General features: G+C 42.3%; 1 long non-coding RNA gene, 1 other non-coding gene and 1 pseudogene across 2 annotated transcripts; 1 reads left to right on the top strand and 2 right to left on the bottom strand.

Annotated features, from left to right (window-relative positions):
- Nucleotides 1–1,643, bottom strand: LOC122307820 (annotated as a pseudogene).
- A 141-nt stretch (nucleotides 1,644–1,784) lies between these two features.
- On the top strand, nucleotides 1,785–17,634 carry LOC122310944. Its single transcript, XR_006242707.1, has 3 exons — nucleotides 1,785–1,982; nucleotides 2,697–2,805; nucleotides 17,123–17,634. It is a non-coding gene; the product is annotated as an uncharacterized LOC122310944 (long non-coding RNA).
- LOC122293669 lies at nucleotides 16,447–16,552 on the bottom strand. The gene has a single exon (XR_006237333.1). It is a non-coding gene; the product is annotated as a small nucleolar RNA R71 (small nucleolar RNA).
- Nucleotides 17,635–17,905: the final 271 nt, after the last annotated feature.

Below are 17,905 nucleotides of genomic sequence, written 5' to 3'. Positions count from 1 at the left end.
TTCAGTATCAGCTAATGTTTCTGTGATTTGAGGATGTTTTGGGGCCTAATATCAAGGTTGCTGCAGGCCTTTTGTTGAAGAAAAATGAAAACTTGCCTCTCTCAATTTCTGTTTCAGATCATATTTTGAAAATACAAAATTTGATCTGAAAACAAATTTCAAGGTCTCCTCGTACACTACAAAAATAAATTACATGAGAAAGGCATACTCTAAAGAATTTGAAACAGATATTTCCCAGCCGTAATGTCTGCTCAAAATGATTTCATTAGTGAGAAGGGATGCCTTCCATTTTCTGCATGAGTTGCAGTTTGCAATGGACTTCATAGACATGCATGAAGAGACATCAAATTCATGAGTCACATACAATCAAGAAATCTAAGATCTGACCAAAATATTCTTAACATTTCAACCACCCCAAATATCATTGTTCTATGCCCAATAAATGCAGCATTCCAGTCCTAATAGCCTTGTTTCTCAGGCCTATTTGACCCTCTCCTTCAAACCAGGAGATAGAGAACATGAACAGCCGCCCACTACAAGATAAAGCCTTGCGTGGTAATATTGAACGTGGGATGGGAATGGAGTCATTTTGACACCAATCCACTAACATTTATGCGTCATATCCGCAAGTTTATCCGTATCTGAGTCAACATAACACCCCATTACAAACAATGCCAGAGCAACCAATTCATGCATCCTCTGGAATTCTGTCCATCAATTTGATACTCAGTCATCTTTTTCTCCAGAATCCAAAGGCTTATCCCAAGCTCCAAGACCTCCAACAGCAAGCTGCACAAACCTTCTACAGCACTTAGTGTGCATCAAATGATCACTTTTTTTGCAGAATAAACTTGTACAACTTTTTAATTGAGCAACAATGAAGCCTCGTTTGCATCAAAAGCATACCACTATTGTCGTCTTCATGAAAAAGCCTGTGAGGATAGACATTAATATCAGACATCGCAACAACCCGTGATTTGGAAAAGCATTTCTCGTTGGAAAATCTGAACTGACCTCAGAAACAGTTTGGTGCTTATTTCATAGATGTATATTTATGCCATGTCAAGGGACTAAACATTAGCACCCCTTTGTGTCTTGAATGCTTCAATATGCTCCTGTCCGCCCTCCCAAAGTTGGTCAAGCTTGAACAATCTCCAACAATTCAACCTGGATGCTGGAAATAGGGAACATGAACCTTCCATTCAGAATAGCTGCATCGGTCCTACACCATTGGTCTAGAGAAACATCTAATGCATGTATCGCCCTGGAGTAATAGCCATCTTTGACAGCATCAACCAGAAAAAACCCATGGATTCTGATGTGATTCATGTGAAACTTCTCTTCTCATTTTGCAGGAAACTAGGAATGGGAGTTAAGTATGGCCATAAGACTGGTCAGCGGGAGCCTCACCAAGCACATTTCCAGAATGTCATCCGGAAGAAATATGGGAGTTAAAAGTGCTCATCACTCGCAGAAAGAGCAAATACACGTACCATCACGTATCGAGGTGTTGTAAGTTGTCAGCGACGTCTTAAATAAAACATATAACGAATGAAACAGGCACCAATATGATTTGATATTAATCCAACGATCACAACCAGAGCCTTAAGCCCATTTGATTGAGGAAACTGGCACCGTATCATCGGATTTGAATTTTAAAATAAAACAAAAAAGGGAAAAGTAGCCGTTGCAGTCACCAACCTACTCTCCCCAATGTCTATATATTGATTACATACATTGTAATTTCTCTCACAACCCGTAGCCCATTTGTGTGTGTGTGTGTGTGTGTGAGAGAGAGAGAGAGAGAGAGAGAGAGAGAGAGAGAGAGAGAGAGAGAGAGAGAGAGAGAGAGAGAGAGAGAGAGAATGCGGTTGTGCTTGCAATGGAAGCGTACAAAAGGTTGGAGAAGGTAGGGCAATGGGACTCACAGGAAGGTGTAAAGAACGAGAGAGGAAGCGTACTATCAGATCGTTCGTTTTGAGGTTTTCATTTTCTGGAATTGCATTCTTGGATTCCCACCATGGATTCTTTGATATTTCTTAGGTTTCTTAATGCGCTTTAACCTTTTGATTCTCAATTTTGCAGTTTTTAATCTCATACATATTGCTGTCATCCTTTTTGGTTTTCAATCCTAGTTTTTGACGTGAACCAAAAATTTGTGTGTTTCTACGGGTTGCTAATTGGGTCGTCTAAGTTTTGATTGAGCTGGTTTCATACTGATGCGGTATTTTAAAGAAAACAAAGATTCGGTGGCTTTGATCCCCGGAACATTTTACTTCATCTGCCATGATTCTCAAATCCTTAAAGTTCAATAAGGATAGCCATCGATGTCAATTCTCGTTTAAGTTTTCCCTAGTAGAGCTTGGCTCTGAATATATACACATTCTGTGTAAAGAAAGTAGAAATTTTTCTCACATGCTAACACATTAGAAAACATCAGGAAGTAAAATGTATATCTTAGTTACCCATTTGTTGTTTGATTTGTTTTCTGTGTAGCTTTTTATTAGTTTTTCTTGATAAATTAAATACCAAATGCTGAAACACAACTGTAGAGAGGAATCTCACAGAGATTATGCTATGGAATCCCTCTACAACTGCTTCACCATTAGATATTCTATTCTTCAAAAAAAAAAAAAAAAAGATAAATAAAAATGATACTTGCTGCTGTCTATTTTAAAGTTTGTTTCTTTATTCAGGTCATACAAATCTTGTATATGGATGGTGATGCTGACCACATACCTCGTTCATCCGTGTTTAAGAAGCCATGAACAATATTAAAGACATTCGGCTACTGTCATTGAACAGGTATTCAAAATTATTTTTCTGTAAGATTTTGGTGCAATAATGGAAAAGCTTTGTAGACGATAATGGTTCAAAAGTGACTCTTAAGGTGTCCAATTTTTTGAAAGATATAGTAATAACAACTACAAGGCACTTCATTTAGGAATATTAGCAAGAAGTTTGTTGTATATTTTGATATTTAGATTTGAGTATCTGCATAATAAACATGGCTTGGTGATTTGAGTATCTACAAAAAAGTATTTAGCAATAATTCATGGCTTGGTGATCTGTAAAGCCTTAAATAAAAGATGAGATTAGATTTGAGTATCTGCATAGTAAACATATATCTCGTAGTGCTAAACCTTTTTGTAGATCTGGTACCATGTTTTTTTAACTATGCAAATTTTCTGGATCTCTTTACTATCTTGATTAAGCTTGTTTGTATAATTCATTTTTATCTTTATAGGAAATTGTTCATGTAAACAATGAGTTGTTTTCCATTTCTATTTGTCATTTTCAGTTCTTGTATTTACAGTTCAGATTCCAATCCTCTCTCTCCTTCCCTCTCCTCTCTACCTCCCTCCATCTCCCTTTTATCTCTCTCTCTTGCTCCATTGTCTTTCCCTCCCCCTTCCTCTCTCTCTTTTCCCCGAGCGAGACTCAAGAGAGCTTAGGGCACCATTGGTGGTTCCAAGGCAAACTTGAGAGAGGACTGGGATGAAGCATGCTCAAGGTTGTTGATGTTGCGATCTCCTAGAGGGACACTAGAGGGAGGATCTGGCAAGATCACCTGTCATCTTGAGGAAACTTGTGGGAGGATCGGGTTGGGCACTGAGGCAAGCTCAACTAAGGACTAGGGCTGCCAAGGGACACTTGGGATTGGGGGAGATCATGGATCATCCTAAGGCAAACTTGGGGGGAGGACCAGACTTTGTCACAAGTCTAAGGCAAATTTTTAAGCAGGACTAGGGCTGTTGAGGCTGTGACCGTCCTAAGGCAAACTAAGGAAGGACTATGCAAAGAAAACTTGAGGGAGGAGTGAGTGAGGCCAATGGTCTTGCTGAGTCAAACTCAAGGGAGCATTAGGCTAGGACACAAGTCGTCCCTTCGGAAACTCGAGGGAGGACCAGGATGTGTTGCAGGCCAACCTAAGGGAAACTCTAGGGAGAACTGAGCTAGTACGCAAGTCACCCCTTAGGTAAACTCGACGGAGAGGATAAGGCAAGACAACAAATCTTCTTGATCCTCTCTTGAGTTTTCTCAAGACAACCCTTAGCATCTCCTAATCCTTCCTTGAGTTTGCCTTGGGATGATCTCAGTTTCAGCAGCCCTAGTGTGTAACCTGATCGTTCCTCAAGTTTAGAGTTTACTTACCTCAAGAAGACTTGCAACGGCCCCAATAGCCCAAGTCCTCCCCCGAGTTTACCTCAAGAAGACTCGTGTCATCACCAAATTCATCCTGGAGTTTGCCTTTGGATGATCGGGGCCTCACAGACTAGCTCCTTTGTCTGGTTTGCCTAGGGATGACCCTAAACCATAGCCTCCTCTATTCCTTTCTCGAGTTTTCCTCAAAACGATTGTTGCTTCAGCAATCCTAGTTCTCCCTCACATTGGCCCCATGACGACTTGTAGCCTAACCTTGTTCTCCCTTTGAACTATTGTGGCCTCAACAGCCAGGTTTTCGCTTGAGTTTGCTTCGATATGATCACAGCCTCAACAGCTTGGAAACATAGACCTGTTGAAGCGGGAAGCGGCGATCATCCTGAGGAAAACTCAACGAAGGATTAGGTGAGCCTTTGGTGAGGCAAAACAAAAAGTCAATTTCAAATCTTCATCTCTTTCATTGTCTAGCCTTTCAACACTCAGTAGCCGATCCAAACTCCTCTCTTCTAATGGTTTGTGCCCGTTCAACTAGTCCACCAGTTAGTTTGTCTCAGGACGAACCATGGCATCACCTTATCCTTCCTCGAGCTTACCATGGGATGATCGCAGTTTCAACAACCTAGCCCTCCCTCATGTTTGCCTCAGTGGCGGGCAACCTCATCCGAACCTCTCTCGAGTTAGCATTGAGGCAAATTAAGACCTAGCTCGGTCATCCCTCATGTTTGGCGTGGGCTGACCCATGGCTAGACCTAATCCTCCCTAAAGTTTGCCTTGGGAAGATTGCTTCTCTCTCAAGTTTGTCTTGTACAACTTGCAGTGCAACCCAGTCCTTTATTAATTTTGCTTAAGACAACTTGGCCACCTTTCCAGATCCTCCATCAAGTTTGCCTCAGGACGATCTCGACCTCATTAACCCTAGTCCTCCCTCTAGTTTGCCTCAGGAGGACCCACGACCTTAGTAGCCTTGAGTTTTCTTTACAACGACTTGCGGCCTAGCACGATAATCCCAAGAGTTTGCCTTAGAGGACCTTTGTGTTTGCCTAATCCTTTCTTGAGTTTGCTTTGACATGATTGAGTCCTCAACAGCCAAACTCTCCATTTAACTTTACCTCATGGCAATCAACGAGTGTCCTTCTAGATGATTATGGCCTTGAAATACCTAGTTCCCTCTCATGCTTGCCTCGAGCTCCGGCTTGGTCTTCCATTGAGTTTGCCCAAACTTAGGGGAGGACCAGACTGATTCACAAGTCTTCACAACAAGGACTTGAGGGAGGACAAGTGCTATTAAAATTGCTCTTGAGGTAAACTCGAGGACGATTAGGTGAGAATCTTGAGGCAAACTTGAGGGAGGATCATGTGAGGTCACAAGTCATCATGTGGCAAACTTGTGTGAGGCTAAGGTGAGGCCGCAATCATCCCAAAGGAGGACTAGGCTGGGTCGCAAGTTGCTTCAAGGAAAACTTGAGAGAGGATTAGGGTTGTTGAAGCTGCGACCATCGCGAGGGGGGACTAAGGTTGTTGAGGCCTCGATCGTTCTAAGGCAAACTCAAGAAAGGATTGGGCAAGGGAACATGTCATCTAGAGGAAAACTCATGGGAGGACAGAGCTAGGTCGTGAGTTGTCTTGTAGGAAGACTAAGGTTGCTTAAGTCATTATCATACCAAGGCAAACTAGATAGAGAACTAGGGTTGAGGCTGCAATCATCCCAAGTCAAACTCTAGGGAGCTCTGGGTAGTGCCTCAAATCACCTTGAGGCAAACTCGATGGGGGACTAGGGTTGTTGAGGTTGCTATCGTCACAAGGAAAACTTGAGCGAGGATCTTGCGAGGCAGAAAATTTTTCCAAGGTAAACATGAAGGAAGATAAGGTAATCGAACAGATCTTCTTGAGGCGCAAACTCGAGGGAGAATTATGCTAGATCGTGAGTCATCCAGAGGCAAACTCGAGGAAGGACTAGTAGGGTTTCTGAGTCCGTAATCATCTAGGTAAACTCAAGGGAGGACCTAGCTTGATCATAGGTCATCCCAAGGGAAACAAAATGGAGGGCAAGATGAGGGTCATCCTAAGGAAAACTAGAGGGAAAAAATTGGGCTGTATCCTATTCCAAACCAGAGGGAGGACCAGATAGGTTGCAAGTCATCCCAAACTCGAGCAAGTAGGGTTGCTAAAGACGCAATCTTCTCAAGGAAAACTCGAGGATCAGGTGAGGCCTTGTCATCCTAGGGTGGACCAAGTAGGGTCACAAGTCTCTCTAAGGCAAACTTGAGGGAAGGCCTCACACAATCCTCCCTTGAGCTTGGCTTAGAAAGATCGCTACCGAAGTAATACTAATCCACCATCAAGTTTGTCTCGGACAAGCCTGATCCTCCATTGTGTTTGTTCAGAATGACCTGACTTGCCCAATCTATCGTCGAGTTTGCATCGTGACAATCATGGTCGTGACCACACTAGCCTCCTGGGACAATCATGGCCGTGACCACACTAGTCCCCTCGGGACAATTGTGGCCTTAACCACTCTAGCCCCCCCTCCCCCTCAAGTTTGCTAGAGGATGATCCATGGCCTCACTAGGCTCTCTCCTTTGAGTTTGCCTCGGGCAGCCTTATCCTATCCTCTCTTGAGTTTCCCTTGTGGCGACTTGTGGCCTAGCTCAGTCCTTCCTCAAGTTTTTCTCTGGACGATAATGTTCTAAGCAGACCTAGTCCTCTCCTCGAGTTTGCCTCGAATGACTTGTGGCGCATCCCTATGCTTTGTTGAGTTTCTCTCAGAATAACCGTAAACCTGTTGGATCCTCTGTCAAGGTTGCCATGTCATGCTCATGGCTTGCTACCTAGTCTCCCCTTGAGTTTCCCTTGAGATGACCCTCTGCCATTACCGGTCCTCCCTTAAGTTTCACTTGAAGTGAATTGTTGTGCACCCAATTCTCCTCCGATTTTTCCTAAGGATGATTGTGGTCCTACTCGCTCTATTTGGTTTGCCGTTAGACAATTTTGGCCTTGGTAGGTAAGGTCCTTCCTTGAGTTTGCCTCAGGGATGACCGCAGCTTCAATAGCCCTAGCATAGTCTGATTGTTCCTTCAGTTTAGAGTATACCTCAAGGATTGCGGTGGCTTTAACTACCCAATTCCTCCCTTAAGTTTATCTCAAGAAGACCCGCGTCATTGCCAAATTCATCTTCGAGTTTGCATCACGATGATCGTGGCTTCAGTAACCCTAGGTCTTCTGTTGAGTTTGAATAGGGATGACCTGCAACCTCATCCATTCCCTTCCTTGAATTTGCCTCAGAAAAATCGTTGCATCATTAGTCCTTGCCCTCCCCAAAGACTTGCATTGCAACCCAACCTAGTTCTCCCTCTGAACTATCGTGGCCTCAATAGCCAGTACCTTACTTGAGTTTGCTTTGAGATGATCATGATCTCAACAGTCTAGAAACATTGGGTTTTTTCTTTTTTGAGGGAGGACTAAGCCGAGGAATGATCAGGTGAGTCTGGATGGATGTTCACAACCTCAGAATCCCTAGTTCTCTCTTACACTTGCCTCAAGGTCTGGCTCGGTCTTCCATCAAGTACCCCAAGTTTGGCAAACTCGGGGGAGGACCAAACTCATATGCAAGTCTCCAAAAGAGGGGGGGGGGGGGATAGGGTTATTGAGGTCGTGGTTTGCTGGACTGCAAGTCCCTCTTACTCCAAGGGGAACTTGAGGTCGTGGGCCACCCCAAGTTAGGAAAACTTAAGGGAGGAACAGGCATCATAATAGATTTTTCAAAGTCAAACTCAAGAGAGGAACAGGGCTGTTGAAGCCAATCATCCTAAAGCGAACTCAAGGAAGGATTAGTGAGGCATTGGGTCAAATGCAAAGGAGAGAATTAGGCTAGGACGCTCATTGTCCCATGGGAAACTCGAGGGAGGAATAGGCTGTGCTATAAACCACCCCAAGGGAATCTCCAAGGAGGACCAATCTAGTACGCAAGTCACCCCCGAGGTAAACTCGAGTGAGGACTAATGCTGTTGAAGTAGCGATCATCTCAAGGCAAACTCAAGGGAGAATCAAGCAAGACAACAGATCTTCCTGAGGCAAACTCAAGGGAGGACCAGGGTTGCTAAATCCATAATCATCCCTAGGTAAACCCAACAGATGACTAGGTTATCCTTTGGGAAACTCAAGGGAGGACAGGAGTTCTAAGGAAAACTAAAGGGAGAATTGGCGAGTTTGTGGGCTATCCTATAGCAAACTCAAGGGAGGACCGGGATGGGCTACAAGTCATCCTATGGCTCCTAGTTCCATGGTATGGAGTTTCCTTTGGGTATCCCATGTAAGAGCTACTTTTCCCTGAAGCAAAAGTAGCTCTAATATAACACCTTTTGGTCTGCAGTGCACCCGCACACCATGAACGTCCTTTCAATGTCAGAAATCTATCTTTTTGCCCTCACCAATCCCTTGTTTCTGAAGATTCTAGAGTAATGACGAGCTAGAAATCACTCATACGTACATTCTTTTCCTTTCTCCCTACGGGACCTTAACAATTGAACTTGCATATGACAAAAATACATCTCATATTATTGTTCCAATATATTGGATTTAGTGCTCTTGTTAGTTCCTCATCCCTTCCTCCACTAGACTCCCTCACGACCACTCGGCGTTCGCTCCCTTCATGAAACTCTTGGTCACATCAGAACCAGAGCTAAGCCCATTTGATTGAGGGAACTAGTATCGTATCATATGGTATGAATTTTAAAATAATACAAAAAAGGGAAAAGTAATTGTTGCAGTCACCAACATACTCTCCCCAAGGTCTATATATTGATTACATACATTGTAATTTCTCTCACAACCCGTCAACTCGTTTGAGTGCATGGGTGTGTGTGTTTGAGAGAGAGAGAGAGAGAGAGAGAGAGAGAGAGAGCGAGAATGCGGGTGTGCTTGCAATGGAAGCGTACAAAAGGTTGGAGAATGCAAGACAATGGGACTCACAGGAAGGTGTAAAGAACGAGAGAGGAAGCGTATTATCATATCGTTCGTTCTGAGGTTTTCGTTTTCTGGTATTGCATTCTTGGATTCCCCCCAATATTTCTTAGGTTTCTTAATGCAATTTAACCTTTTGATTCTCAATTTTGCAGTTTTTGATCTGATATATGGTGCTTTCATCCTTTTTGGTTTCTCAATTCTAGTTTTTGACGTGAACCAAGTTGGACCCACTGTCCTCCGTGGGGGAGGTCTGGCTAGTGTAAGGCTAATCACTTCTGTTGACCCTCACAAGGAGGTAGTCTGTTTGGTTAGTTTGCAATTGGACCCTCTCCCACCCGTTGTCTCCACAAGGAAGGTGAGTGAGGGCCAGGCTAGCGCTGTGTCCACTCTTCATCATGGCGGAGATGGGGTAAAGTTCGGGTGGCTGAGAGGCTGGACCTGCTCTTCTCCATGGGGGAGTTCGGGCTAGCACAAGCCCAATCCTTCCTGTTGACCCTCGCAGGTAGGTAGTCTATTCAAACAGTCTCTAACTGGACCTACTCCCGCCTATCAATGCCTACAAGCAAGGTAAGTTGTCTGACTACCCATCCTTTTGATGCCCCGCGAGAAGGTAAGTGTCAGAGGGTTGTGGTGCCGTTCGCTCTTCGCCTTGATCGAGACGAGGTAATGATCGTGGGGGAGCTTGGGTCACAGGGAGGGTTGGACTGGTCTGTTGACCCTCACGGGAAGGTAGTCTATTCAGGCAATCCCTAACTGGACCTGCTCCTACTCGTTGAGGTTGCATGGAAGATAAGAGAGCCAGGCTATTTTCAAAAGAAAAGTGGTTTTCAAGCATTACAATTGAACAAATTGGTTATAAAGATATGTTTCTAATTAGAGAATCTGGTGCTACGATATCTAATTGAGTATCCAATGAATCTAATATGGATTGAATTATCAAGTTCAAGTAAGGGACTCCTAATACTTCACTGCTATTAATTTTGGTCAAATCTTTTTATTATTACTTTTTTGGCTCATCAGTTTATTTCTTTTCAGAAATGATTTGTCTTACATTGCTATTTTGATTTTTGTTTTATTAAATTGTTAGTCTCTTTTAATGTTTCTACCATCCCTCCGTAGAATCAACCCCCCAATCTATATTGCAACAACCGCGTTATTTTTTTAGTGTAATTTGTTGGGAGCTGTTCTGACACAGAGACGATTCTAAATAAAGGTGGGACGAAATTTAACGTGGTTCGGCAATTGCCTACGTCCACAGCTGCTGTAATTTCACTATAAAACGATTTTTACAGAAAACTCTCTCTCACCCACTCTCTACACTGTTTGCACACATGCAGCACACACTCTCTTCTTTCTTCTCTACACTTCTCTGCTGCACACACTGATGCTCACTTAAGCTCTCCTATTTATAGGAGAGCATATCAGTACGATGCAGCAATTTGCTGCATGATTCAAGGGGGAGGTGGGGAGGTGCCTAATAATACAAAGGAGCATACGGTGCAACGGTGCATTCGGTGTTTTTCGGTGCACTGTTCACTGTTTTTGTCTCCACCTGCAACAATCTCCCACTTGGAGACAAATGAGTCTACATATCTTCATAGCAACTATCACAGCAACTTCAAGTCATGCCTTTAAGTACGAAGTCCAACTGAAGCTATACACAGCTTCAGTTTGTCAGCAGTAACTACTTTTGTGAACTTGTCTGCTGGATTCTCTGTTCCTCGAATCTTCTCAAGTATCAGCTGTCCACTATCGAGAAGAGATCGGATAAAATGGTATCGCAACTGTATGTGTTTTGTTCTGGAATGAAAGGCTGGGTTCTTTGCAAGAAAAATAGCACTCTGACTATCACTGTGCAGAATGCCTTTTTCATTCTTCTTTCCCAATTCCTCCAAGAATGACTGCAACCAAACCATTTCCTTCCCTGCTTCAGTTATAGCAACGTATTCCGCTTCTGTAGTTGAGAGACCAACAATCTTCTGTAACTTAGAAGCCCACGATACAGCTATACCACCCAGCGTATACACAAATCCAGTAGTACTTTTTCTGCTGTTAACATCACCTGCTAAATCAGCATCTACATATCCCTGTAGTTTTAAACCTGCTTTTGTAAAGCATAGTGACGTATCTGAAGAGCCTTGTAGATATCTTAAAATCCACTTGACTGCTTCCCAATGCTGCTTTCCTGGATTACTCATGTACCTGCTCACAGCTCCCACTGCTTGTGCAATATCTGGCCTTGTACAGACTATGGCGTACATAAGACTACCAATAGCAGATGCATAGGGTATTCTGTTCATGCATTCTTGCTCTTCCTCCGTCTTTGGCGACTGATCCTTAGTTAGTCGAAAGTGACTAGCTAAGGGTGTGCTTACTGGTTTCGCCTTGTCCATGTTAAACCTTCTAAGCACCTTCTTTACATACTCCTCCTGCGAAATCTTGAGAGTATCATTAGACCTGTCTCTAATAATTCTCATACCAAGGATTTGTTTTGCAGTACCCAAATCCTTCATCTCAAACCGCTTTGACAACTGCTTCTTTAGTTCATTGATTTCCTCGATGCTTGACCCTGCAACGAGCATATCATCCACATATAACAGTAGGATAATATAAGAGTTGTCAAAGTTCTTCATATAGCAACAATGGTCGGCCTGCAATCTTGTAAATCCATTACTGCATATGAAGTTGTCAAACTTCCGGTACCATTGTCGTGGAGCTTGTTTTAAGCCATACAAGCTCTTCTTCAGTTTGCAAACTAGATTCTCTTTTCCCTTCACTGAGAATCCTTGTGGCTGGTGCATATAGATGTCTTCCTCCAAATCACCATGAAGGAATGCAGTCTTCACATCTAACTGCTCAAGATGTAGATTCTCTGCAGCCACAATTGCCAATACTAGCCTGATCGTTGTCAATTTTACAACTGGAGAGAAAATGTCTGTGTAGTCGACACTTTCCTTGTGTTGAAACCCCTTCACGACCATTCTGGCTTTGTAGCGCTTGCTACCATTGTGTTCTTCTTTAATTCTGTACACCCATTTATTGTGCAAAGCCTTCTTGCCTTTTGGAAGCTTAGTTAGCTCCCATGTCTGATTTGACATCAGTGACTCCATCTCATCTTGCATGACTTTCTCCCACTTGATCGAGTCTTCAATTCGTAGAGCTTCATCATAACTTTCCGGTTCACCACTATCTGTTAGCAAGATGTAGTATAGAGATGGTGAGAACCGCTGTGGTGGCCTAATTGTTCTTGAAGATCTTCAAGTAGCAGTGAGTGGTGTACGTTGTTCGATCTGTGTATCATCATTTTCTTGATCCTCGTTCTGATCAGTGTTGACTCGAGTAACATCAAAGTCAACAACCTCAGGTTTCTTTGGCTGTTCCTCAGATTCAGCTTGTGACTTAGCTTTGTACAGAATCTGCTCATTAAATATCACATTTCTACTTCTGATGATTTTGCGATTTTTATCATCCCAAAATCGATAGCCAAATTCTTCATCACCATAACCGATGAAAAAACATTTTCTAGATTTGGCTTCTAACTTGTTACGATCAGAAGAATCTATATGAATATATGATAAACAGCCAAAAATTTTCAAATGGGAAAGATTTACCTTCTTTCCGCTCCAGACTTCCTCTGGTAGATCGAACTTTAAGGGAACTGAAGGTCCCCGATTAATCAAATAGGCTGCAGTGTTAATTGCATCAGCCCAAAAACATTCAGGCAATCCTGAATTCAGCCTCATGCTTCTGGCACGCTCGTTGAGAGTTCTGTTCATGCGTTCAGCTACGCCATTCTGCTGCGGTGTCCCGGGAATAGTCTTCTGAAATCTAATCCCATTTGCAGCGCAGAATTCTTTGAACCCTCCGTCGATGTACTCTCCTCCATTGTCTGACCTCAAACATTTTAACTTCAAGCCTGTTTCATTTTCAACCATGGCTTTCCACTTCTTGAAAGTATCAAATGTGTCAGATTTATTTTTCAAAAAATAAACCCATACTTTCCTGCTTGAGTCATCAATAAAAGAAACATAGTACCGCGATCCTCCAAGAGAAGCGACTGGGGATGGCCCCCACAAATCTGTGTGCACCAACTCCAATTTTGTAGATTTTGGAGTTCTACCATTTTTCAGGAAACTAACCTTTTTCTGTTTCCCAAAAATGCAACCTTCACACATGTCGAAATCAGTTGATTCCAACTTTGGTAACTTCCCCTTGGATAATAGTACTTTCATTCCTTTCTCACTCATGTGACCAAGCCTTTGATGCCATAGGTTGGCATTTGTATCAGCAATTGCAATAGTATCTCTAATACTTGAAGTCATGTATAGAGTACCTGTTTTTGTGCCTCGAGCTACTACCATAGCTCCTTTTGTTATCTTCCACGTGCCACCGGTAAATAGTACCGAATGCCCATCAGCATCAAGTTGTCCTACAGAAATCAGGTTCCTCATAAGTTTGGGAACATGTCGCACCTTCTGTAGCAACCATGCACTTCCATTGGGCAGATTGATTGGTACATCTCCCATGCCTTCGATTTCCAACGCTTCACCATCTGCTAAGTACATCTTCCCGAAATCACCAGTGACATAATTCTGCATGATTTCTCGGTGTGCTGTAGTGTGGAACGAGGCTCCTGAATCTAACACCCAAGATTCAATTTGGTTGTCGACTGAAAGGAGTAAGGCATCTCGGAGATCTTCTGTTGTGGCATTAGCAGAGTCATGCTCATTCTTCTTCTTAGCTTCTTTGCAATTATTTTTGAAGTGGCCAATCTTGCCACAATTCCAGCACTGTACTTGTTTTTCGGATCTAGATTTACTTCTGCCTCTTCGGGACTTCGATCTGCCCCGATTTGAACTTCTACTAGCTCCTCTACCTCTCGTCTCGAGGTTTAAGGCAGAACTGGAAGTTGATGCTTCTCCCGTATCTCTTCTGCGAACTTCCTCGCTAAGAATATGGTCCCGGATATCTTGATATTTCATCTTTGTTTTGCCATAAGAATTGCTGACAGCTGTTCTCATGGCCTCCCAGCTCTTTGGCAATTGAGCTAGAGCAATCAGTGCACGTACTTCATCATCAAATTCAATCTCCACTGAAGCTAATTGATTGATGATGGTGTTGAACTCATTCAGATGCTGAATAACTGGAGTTCCTTCTACCATTCTCAAGTAGAATAGCTTGTACATCAAATGCACTTTATTATTGGCTGATGGCTACTCGTACATGTCCGATAGAGCTTTCATCAAATCCGCCGTGGTCTTCTCCTTTCCCACATTGTGTGCAACTGATCTTGACAGTGTTAGTCTAATGACTCCCAACACTTGTCTATCAAGGAAACTCCAATCTTCATTGCTCATGTCATCTGGCTTTCTTCCTAGGAGTGGAAGATGTAGTTTCTTCCCATAGAGATAATCCTCTATCTGCATTCTCCAGTAGGCAAAGTCTGTACCGTCAAATTTCTCGATACCAACACCTTTAGCTTCTTCTCCAGCCATAACTTTACAAATGAGTTCAAATTCAAACAAACAAAGATCACAGTTGCATCCGAAATGATCCAAATAGTTTGTCAGCACTATTTGATCGTCGCGATGGAACTCCAATTGGCGTGATCTAGCCCAAAAATGATCTGCAACACGTAGATGGTTCAGATCCAATGTACTAATGCCGAATTTCAAAATTTCGACCGTACGGATGAGTCCGGAATGATCCAAATAGTTGGAAAGCACTATTTGATCGTCGAAATCGGACTCCGAATGGCTTAGATCTAGCCAAAAAACAGATCTGAAAAAACGGACGGTTCTGATCTGTCTGAAGCGTGAGATACACGCGCTGCACAGTGCGCATGGGCAACGCGTTGGCACGTGTAATACACGCGCGTACAGTACTGTGCGCGTGAGGGAGAGTGAGGCGCGTGTGACACACGCGCCGAACCTCTCTAAGGCGCGTGGGGGCGCGTGGGCGCGTGTCCTTCACGCGTCTTCAACCTCTGGCGCGCGTGGGGGCGCGTGAGCGGGTGTGGTGCACGCGTCTTCAACCTCCAGAGCGCGTGGGCACGTGGATTGCAGCAGATGCACGCGCTGAGCTTCTAGGGGCGCGTGTAGCCTCGTCCGACCTCCGTTTTCGATTCCGTTTGCGGCAACGGATTCGTCTCGACGCGAGGAACACCATGGAGTTGTCAAAAATTGATTTTGAACAACTTGAATTTTCAGACAGCTCGAACCAGTGCTCTGATACCAATTGTTGGGAGCTGTTCTGACACAGAGACGATTCTAAATAAAGGTGGGACGAAATTTAACGTGGTTCGGCAATTGCCTACGTCCACAGCTACTGTAATTTCACTATAAAATGATTTTTACAGAAAACTCTCTCTCACCCACTCTCTACACTGTCTGCACACAAGCATACACTCTCTTCTTTCTTCTCTACACTTCTCTGCTGCACACACTGATGCTCACTTAAGCTCTCCTATTTATAGGAGAGCATATCAGTACGATGCAGCAATTTGCTGCATGATTCAAGGGGGAGGGGGGGAGGTGCCTAATAATACAAAGGAGCATACGGTGCAACGGTGCATTCGGTGTTTTTCGGTGCACTGTTCACTGTTTTTGTCTCCACCTGCAACATAATTAAATTTTGGCTCCATTATTGGGGAAAACAGTTTAAGAAGCACATTAAGGATACGTTTGCTAAATTTGACACACCAAAGGTAAACTTATTCCTTTCTTTCAATTTTAGATTAATTTGTTTTTTTTTTTTTTTTTTTTTTTGTGTGTGTGTGTGTGTTCTCTTTTAGTGTTTGCATATATAGATATAGAGAGGAGTTATAGAGATTTGCAAGGAGACTTGAAGTAGACACTAATACTCTCTTTGATAATTAATCTGTTTGACACACCATCTAATTTTGATACATATTCTATTTCATCATTTTCTTCATCTAACTTGAGTGTCTACGAAGATCAACGTAGGACTCTACATGAGTACCTTTACGCTACACACACAGCAATACCATCATGCATTATATTTCCATCTAATGGTCCTCCAATGGATTTCACACTAGGTATAATACAACTTCTCCCTACTTTTCATGGTTTGGAGAATAAAAACCCATATGTGCATATTAGATAATTTAAAGAGGTTGTTGCTACATTTCATGGTCCAACCAGCACTATAAATGCTATTCACTTAAGTTCTTTCCTTTCTCACTAAAGGAAAAGGCAAAGAGTTGGATGTATTCATTGAGACCACGGTCGATTGGGTTATGGGCTGAGACGACTCATATATATTTTTTTTAATAAATACTTTCCTTATCATAAGACTAATGCTTTAAAAAGGCAAATTTCAACTTGTACACAAAAGGATAGTGAGGTTTTGTATCAAGCATGGGAACGTTTTAAAAAGTTACTTAACTAGTGTCCCATCATGGTTCTGAAAGCTGTCGTCTAGTTAGTCATTTTTATGAAGGTTTTACTCTTAGAGAGCGCCAATTTGTTAAAATGATGTGTAATTGTGAGTTTTTGCAGAAAGATCCAAATAAGGAAATAGAGTATTTAAATGACCAAATGCTTTTGACAGTACCAATCAAGCACGATCCAATCAAACTCATTCTAGTGGAAGCATTTATCATCTCAGAGAAGAAGATAACTTGAAGGCAAAGATGGAGGCCCTAACTAGAGAGTTAGAGCATTGAAGACGAAGGAAACTATGCCCAACTCGTAGTATTTTCCAAGTTGATGCCTCTAAACATCGTTTTGTTTGTTAGAGAGTAGATCATCTTGCACCAAATTGCCCAAATACATATAGTCCTGGTTGGAAAAATAACCCAAACTTTAGTTGGAAGTCTGACACTCACAACCTTGCATAATCACAACCATTAAGGAATTACTCTACACCATATCATGCATATCCCTCTTCTAGGAACTCTTTAGAAGATACTTTGCATGCTTTTATTAAGGCACAGGGTACAATTAATCGAAAATCTGAGTATTTGATTATACAGGTTGTTGAAGAAAATAAGTAGTTAAAGAGTTATGTATTCAAGTTGACGACTTCTTTGAGTATGAATGAGCGTGGCAAGTTCCCTTCTCAAGAAAATTTGAAATGGGTCAATGCCGTTGTGACACATCTCAACAACTAATCAGCCAAAGGATATTGAAGAGGAACAAAACAATGAGTGTTGAGTTGCCCAAGGAAGCCAAGGTAATCAAGAGCCCAGTCAACGGACCATTTTCTCAAGTTTTAAAATCTGGTATGTGAAATTTAGATTCTAGCAATGAAATATTGGAGAACCTCATGCATGTAAAGATTAATATTCCTTTTTTGCATGTTATTAAACAAGTTCCTACTTATACAAAAGTTCTCAAATATTTGTATACTGTTAAGGGAAAGCACCATATTAAGAAGACAACATTTCTGACCGAACAAGTTAGTGCTCTAATTGAGCAATGAATTCCTCCTAAGTACAAGAATCCTGCTTGTTCAATTATTATACAATATTGAGAATTATGAGTCTGGGCAAGCCTTGTTAGATTTAGGGTAGTGTAAATTTGATGTCTTAGTCAATTTATTTGCAATTACGGTTGGGAGAAATCAAACCCACTCATGTGGTATTGCAATTAGTTGACCGATCAGTCAAAGTGTCATAGGATGTGGTGGAGGATGTTTTGATTCAAATTGATAAATTTTATTATCCTACTGATTTTTTAATTTTTGACACCAGTTCAATTGTTAATTGTAGTTCTAAAATTTCCTTGATTTTAGGTAGACATTTCCTTACTACTAC

This window comes from Carya illinoinensis, chromosome 1 (assembly GCF_018687715.1).
Source record: "Carya illinoinensis cultivar Pawnee chromosome 1, C.illinoinensisPawnee_v1, whole genome shotgun sequence".
Lineage (NCBI taxonomy): Eukaryota > Viridiplantae > Streptophyta > Magnoliopsida > Fagales > Juglandaceae > Carya > Carya illinoinensis.
This window is presented reverse-complemented; position numbering and strand designations above follow the sequence as displayed.